This window comes from Oncorhynchus clarkii, chromosome 12 (genome assembly GCF_045791955.1).
Source record: "Oncorhynchus clarkii lewisi isolate Uvic-CL-2024 chromosome 12, UVic_Ocla_1.0, whole genome shotgun sequence".
Lineage (NCBI taxonomy): Eukaryota > Metazoa > Chordata > Actinopteri > Salmoniformes > Salmonidae > Oncorhynchus > Oncorhynchus clarkii.
This window is the reverse complement of record NC_092158.1, coordinates 35,776,345-35,783,394: the sequence shown is the minus strand read 5'-3', so window position 1 is coordinate 35,783,394 and position 7,050 is coordinate 35,776,345. Positions and strand designations below refer to the sequence as shown.

The window sequence follows — 7,050 nt, the reverse complement described above, 5'->3', positions numbered from 1 at the left end:
TACACAATCCTGCCAGGACATCGATACTAGACAAATCAAATGTGGTGCAGCCAAACTCTGTGGTGCAGCCTTCTGTCTACAACACTCTTCCACAGTCTGTCAACAGCGGATTTACAAGCATCTGCCCTATAAGACCCCATTTGACTTCGTACAGGGTATTTTTCCGAATGTGAGGTGAGTACCTATCTCTTTGTATGTGCAGAGAAGTTACATGTTTTGAAAATATAGCAGAACTTTGGGTTACGCTTAGCTGCCACTTTAGCGTACTGTACTATAGGGTGCGAATTACCCTTTGCAAGATGGCGGCTTGGTTGAGAAATCATAGGTGAAATATTGTAGCCAACAACACAATGTCGTTTTACGGTATGCGATGTTTTATGTACTTTATAACGGGTCAAGTATGCTGCATTTACATATTTATGACAAATGAAGGCTACCGTTAATTTCAACAAAAATGAAACGCACATATCCTTAAATTCAGCAACAAGCTATCGATATTGTAAACTAGCTAGCATGTAAGCTAACAAGGCAAAAAGCACCAGGCAGAGACTGCAGCGAGCATTGCCTATGCCAAGTTGCTACTAATGTTTGCAGCTGTAATCTTGTGTTGAATATTAACTAGATCAATCGTTTTAGACAATCGTAGTTAATAATTGATTTTCAGAGATGATGTGAAGGTTATATTTCTAGCTTGTAACGTAAACGTTATGCGCAAACTAGCTAGCTAGGCAATCATGTCATGTAAGTTAGCTCGCTAACATGATTACAAACTAGCTATTAATTGTAAACATCTGTATAACCAGCATCACCAACAAACACAAAAGTAACTATTTGAATCTTTCACGGAGACAGTATGTTTAGTCAACACATTGCTCTAATATCATATTCAGTGTGGTTTGTTGCAATCAGTGCTTGTTATTTATTCAGCCTGAACTACGTTTTTTCCTTGCAACTACAATTCAACATCTGGTCCTGTCTGTCAACAAACTGGTACCAAACGACAATAAGAGTCGTATTAGATATGTTCTGTATTGATGAGCAACTCAGTATTGAGTAGAATGTGAACCAAGTCCTCTAATGTCAGCTGGCCTAAAGATGCAGACTCCGATCATCCAGTTTATTTATGAAGTGCACACTTGACCTGTCTCATCGTATCCGATAATATGGCCTCATTGGTTGTCAGTTTAACTATTTTATCGAACGTTACATTTTATGTAAAACAAATATAGGAATGAGGGAAGTGGAAGAGACTCATTCAATATTCTTATTGGTGGTTGTAACGTTGCATTGCCTTGGGTTTTATCTGTTGCTAAATTCTTGACAGGAGGATGGCATAGCCCGATGGAAGATAATTATTGTGCCATCCTTGTGGGCATGTAGAACAAGCATCAAAAAAGCACTGGGGAAAGCTGCCACCTTACCTTGCACATGCCGCTAGTGCATTTTGGTTTCTGTAGCCTATATCCAAGTTGTATCAGAGATTGTTCACAATCATGAGAGGGGTGGATTTGAGGATCCCTGTTTCATCATAGTCTAGGTAGTGTGTCATTTCAAGTATGAAATCAGTGTTTCTGCAGGATATTTTATGCCAATTTATTGTTTATGCATTTGAAGGAAAAGCTCATAGGCAACTGCAACTTTGGAGAGCAACTGTGGCGATTTGGTTCCCTTCAAGAATCACCTATTTTTTTTAGGGAAGCAGCATGACATTAGAGATCTAGAGATCTGCATTAGTGTAACTCCGAAAAGGAAGATGGGGACCTTCGGTGCAAGGAGTTTTTCTAAATTACACTACTGTTCAAAAGTTTGGGGTCACTTACAAATGTCCTTGTTTTTGAATGAAAATCACTTTTTTTTGTCAATTTTTAAAATAATATAAAATTGATCAGAAATACAGTGTATACATTGTTAAAGTTCTTAATGACTATTGTAGCTGGGAATGGCAGAATTATTATTATTTTTTGGTTAAATGGAATGTCTACAGAGGCCCATTATCAACAACCATCAATCCTGTGTTCCAATGCCACGTTGTGTTAGCTAATCCAAGTTTATCATTTTAAAAGGATAACTGATCATTAGAAAACCCCTTTGCAATTATGTTAGCACAGCTGAAAAATGTTGTACTGATTAAAGAAGCAATAAAACTGGCCTTCTTTAGACAATCTGAGTATCTGGAGCATCAGGATTTGTGGGTTCGATAACAGGCACAAAATGTCCAGAAACAAATAACTTTCTTCTGAAACTCGTCAGTCTATTCTTGTTCTGAGAAATGAAGGATATTCCAGAAACTGAAGCTATGCGAGCCGCCTAGTGGGCCACTTTTGGTAAGCAGAACTGGCGCTGCGGGATGAACCGAACGCCGGGTTAAGGCGCCCGATGCTGACGCTCATCAGACCCAAGAAAAGGTGTTGGTCGATATAGACAGCAGGACGGTGGCCATGGAAGTCGGAATCCGCTAAGGAGTGTGTAACAACTCACCTGCCGAATCAACTAGCCCTGAAAATGGATGGCGCTACAACACTGTACTACTCCCGTCACAGAACAGCGCAAACTGCCTCTAACCAGAATAGAAAGAGGAGTGGGAGGCCCCGGTGCACAACTGAGCAAGAGGACAAGTACATTAGAGTGTCTAGTTTGAGACACAGACACCTCGCAATTCCTCAACTGGCAGCTTCATTAAATAGTACCCGCAAAACACCAGTCTCAACAGTAAAGGGGTGATTCCAGGATGCTGGCCTGTCCGGTGTCTGTGTTCTTTTGCCCATTAACAATGTCTACACTGTATTTCAGATCAATTTGATGTTATTTTAATGGACGAGAACATTAGCTTTTCTTTCAAAACCAAGGGCATTTCTAACTGACCCCAAACTTTTGAACGGTAGTGTACATTAAAGCATGGCAATTCAAAATGTTTTGTTTGTAGTGTGCTCTTTTTATTGGACAAGGAGGTTTGCCCTCCACAATGAGGTTTGCTCCAGAGAGCCCCTCTGTTAATACTTACGTTGGGCTTGACCCTTGCAGCAGCCTCCTACAACACTGCTACCCTCACGTCCAGACAGATATATAGGCCATTGATGGATGCTTGTCTATGCTAGTGATTTTCAACCTGTGGTCCATGGGGTTACTGCAGGTGGTCAGCTACATTTCTGTTCACATTTTCTTTCTTCTCACAATGATGTAAGTTGGCAGTATTACTGGTATTGTAATACATTTGACGTAAGTGCGTATTGTTTATAATATTAATCATAAGCCTTTAAAGGCCCACCTCAGAAGTTGCCACACCTATTTCAGGTAATTCCTGTCCTAAAGTGGAAATTCTTGTTTAGGTTCAAATCAAATTTATTTGTCACATACACATGGTTAGCAGATGTTAATGCGAGTGTAGCGAAATGCTTGTGCTTCTATTTCCGACAATGCAGTAATAACCAACGAGTAATCTAACCTAACAATTCCAAAACTACTTCCTTATACACACAAGTGTAAAGGGATAAAGAATATGTACATAAAGATATATGAATGAGTGATGGTACAGAACGGCATAGGCAAGATGCAGTAGATATACATATGAGATGAGTAATGTAGGGTATGTAAACAAAGTGGCATAGTTTAAAGTGGCTAGTGATACATGTATTACATAAAGATGCAGTAGATGATGTAGAGTAGACGTCGACTGATTATGATTTTTCAACGCCGATACCGATTATTGGAGGACCAAAAAAGCAGATACCGATTAATTGGCCTATTTTTAAATAAATTAAAAATATATATATATATTTGTAATAATGACAATTACAACAATACTGAATGAACACTTATTTTAACTTAATATAATACATAAATAAAATCAATTTAGCCTCAAGTAGATAATGAAACATGTTCAATTTGGTTTAAATAATGCAAAAACAAAGTGTTGGAGAAGAAAGTAAAAGTGCAATATGTGCTAACGTTTCAGTTCCTAAAAGTAGAAGTTCAAATTGTTTGGGTACAGACCTGGATAGTAGGACAGAACTCTGCAGGCTATCTTTGCAGTAGATTGCAACACCGCCCCCTTTGGCAGTTCTATCTTGTCTGAAAATGTTGTAGTTTGGAATTAAAATGTCTGAATTTTTGGTGGTCTTCCTAAGCCAGGATTCAGACACAGCTAGAACATCCGGGTTGGCAGAGTGTGCTAAAGCAGTGAATATAACAAACTTAGGGAGGAGGCTTCTAATGTTAACATGCATGAAACCAAGGCTATTACGGTTACAGAAGTCGTCAAAAGAGAGCGCCTGGGGAATAGGAGTGGAGCTAGGCACTGCAGGGCCTGGATTCACCTCTACATCGCCAGATGAACAGAGTAGGAGTAGAATAAGGGTGCTGCTAAAAGCAATAAGAATTGGTCGTTTAGAACGTCTGGAACAGAGAGTAAAAGGAGGTTTCTGGGGGCGATAAAATAGCATCAAGGTATAATGTACAGACAAAGGTAAGGTAGGATGTGAATACAGTGGAGGTAAACTTAGGTATTGAGTGATGAAGAGAGAGATATTGTCTCTAGAAACATCATTGAAACCAGGAGATGTCATTGCATGTGTGGGTGGTGGAACTAATAGGTTGGATAAGGTATAATGAGCAGGACTAGAGGCTCTACAGTGAAATAAGCCAATAAACACCAGAACCGCAATGGACAAGGCATATTGACATGAAGGAGAGGCATGCTCAGTCGAGTGATCAAAAGGGTCCAGTGAGTGGAGAGGTTGGTTGGGGGTCACGGCGATTTAGACAGCTAAATCGGTAGCAAGCTAGCATAGGAGCAAGCTAGCATAAGATGGAGGTCTGTTATTAGCCAACTCTTGCGTCAGTAGATTAGTGGGTTTCCGTGTGGTAGAGGGGATGAATCCAAATCACACAACAACAACAAAAATAAAAACAATAGATATAGTTATAGAGGCCCAAGAATAAAAATAAATAAATAAAAATAAAATAAAAATTGTCCGATTGTCTATTCAGATAGCCAACGGCTAGCAGGCCGCAGATGGGCGCCCAGGCAACGTTGCGCCGGAGGAGCCAGCCGGACAGTTCCCTCGGGTAGACAACGTCGGCAGTCTAGCCGTGAAGGCCCGGTGGGGTGCCGCGTAGGCAGCAAAACGGGTCCGGATAGGTGACTGCAGCCCAGGAGTGATTGATGGAACTCTTCAGCTGGCTAGCTCCGGAACAATTGATGTTAGCTCCGGAATCGACGAAAGCCGATAGTCACACGGATAGCAGCTGCGAGATCCAGGCATGGACGTCCAGAGCCCGCGGCCGAAATCCAGGGACATGGAGAGAAAAATTGGTCCGATATGTTCCGCTCCGAGCCGCGCTGCGCTGCACCGCGCCGTACAAAACTGGCGATAGATTCTCGAGCCGACGGACAGCCGATGACCACAAACCGTGGTCAGCTGAGTACCAACGATTAGCCAGCAAATAAGCTAACTAGCTTCTGAACTAGCCCCTGAACCAGCTTCAGAGTAGCTTCTGTACCAGCTTCTGGCTAGCTCCCGGCTAGCTTCTGGCTAATTTCTGGCTAGCCTCTCGGAGGATCACAGATCTGAGGTAAATAATACTTTTTTATATAAATATAAATTGGTGAAACGGATTGCAGGAGAGTGTTCTGAAGATGAGTTTTTGGAAAATTAAAAATGTATGTGAAAAAAAGTTGTGTGTGTGTGTATATATATATATTTATTTATATTTTACGGGACACGACAGGACGAGGACAAAAATACGTCTGAACTGCTATGCCATCTTGGGAGTATCAGTATATGCATCGCGGAAGTTAGAATAGCAATGATCCAAGGTTTTACCAGCCCTGGTTGCGCAATTGATATGCTGATACAATTTTGGGAGTCTTGTTTTCAGATTAGCCTTGTTAAAATCCCCAGTTACAATGAATGCAGCCTCAGGTTACAAATCGGAGATTGATTTAGGCTGCTAATATCTATTCAGAAATTGGGTGTGGGAACGTTGTGATTTCCACATGTAGCAGAGAAACACACTGCCAGCTGCCAGTGTAACTAGCTTTCATGCTAACCTTAGCGAGCTAATGAAAGTGCTGACCCCAATTAATCGATTGTTTGGCCGACAGACTATTGGTTGACCAAGTTTTAAAAAAAATTGTAGAGCAGTAGAAAATATATTTTTAATGGCACACAAGACACCTATCTCAGTGAACTAATCCATTGCGGATGGCACAGTCCAAGAAGAAAATGGTGTGTGTGGTTAAAATGCACAATGCACTTCCCTCAACAGAATGCGCTCTCTTCTGCCAATTTGTGCACATTAATTGTTTCATAACACCGTTGTGTGAATTATTTGCATTTGATTGTTAGTCTATCAATTCTCCATTTAAATATACAGTTTAAGTCGGAAGTTTACATGCACCTTAGCCAAATATATTTAAACTTTTTCACAATTCCTGACATTTATTCCTAGTAAAAAGTCCCTGTCTTAGGTTAGTTAGGATCACCACTTTATTTTAAGAATGTGAAATGTCAGAATAATAGTAGAGAGAATGATTTCTTTCTTTCATCACATTCCCAGTGGGTCAGAAGTTTACATATACTAATTGAGTTTATGGTAGCATTGCCTTTAAATTGTTTAACTTGGGTCAAATGTTTCGGGGAGCCTTCCACAAGCTTCCCACAATAAGTTGGGTGAATTTTGGCCCATTCCTCCTGGCAGAGCTGGTGTAACTGAGTCAGGTTTGTAGGCCTCCTTGCTCGCACACGCTTTTTCAGTTCTGCCCACACATTGTCTATAGGATTGTGGTCAAGGCTTTGTGATGGCCACTCCAATACCTTGACTTTGTTGACCTTAAGCCATTTTGCTACAACTTTTGAAGTATTCTTGGGGTCATTGTCCATTTGGAAGACCCATTTGTGACCAAGTCCCTCCTGCAGCAAAGCACCCCCACAGCATGATGCTGCCACCCCCATGCTTCACGGTTGGGATGGTGTTCTTCGGGCTTGCAAGCACCCCCCTTTTTCCTCCAAACATAACGATGGCCTTTTATATTTTTGTTTCATCAGACCA

The 7,050-nt window shown here is 41.0% G+C and overlaps 1 protein-coding gene across 8 annotated transcripts in view; it reads left to right on the top strand.

Annotated features, from left to right (window-relative positions):
• Positions 1 to 52: 52 nt before the first annotated feature.
• The window catches only part of LOC139423110 (nuclear receptor corepressor 1-like), a 121,449-nt gene continuing 114,451 nt past the window's right edge, over positions 53 to 7,050 (top strand). For 7 of the 8 annotated variants that reach the window (XM_071174769.1, XM_071174768.1, XM_071174771.1 and 4 more), the window contains exon 1: positions 53 to 174. The gene's annotated coding sequence lies outside the window, so the exon portion shown is untranslated. The remainder of the gene's footprint in view (positions 175 to 7,050) is intronic. The other variant, XM_071174773.1, reaches the window with a different exon arrangement.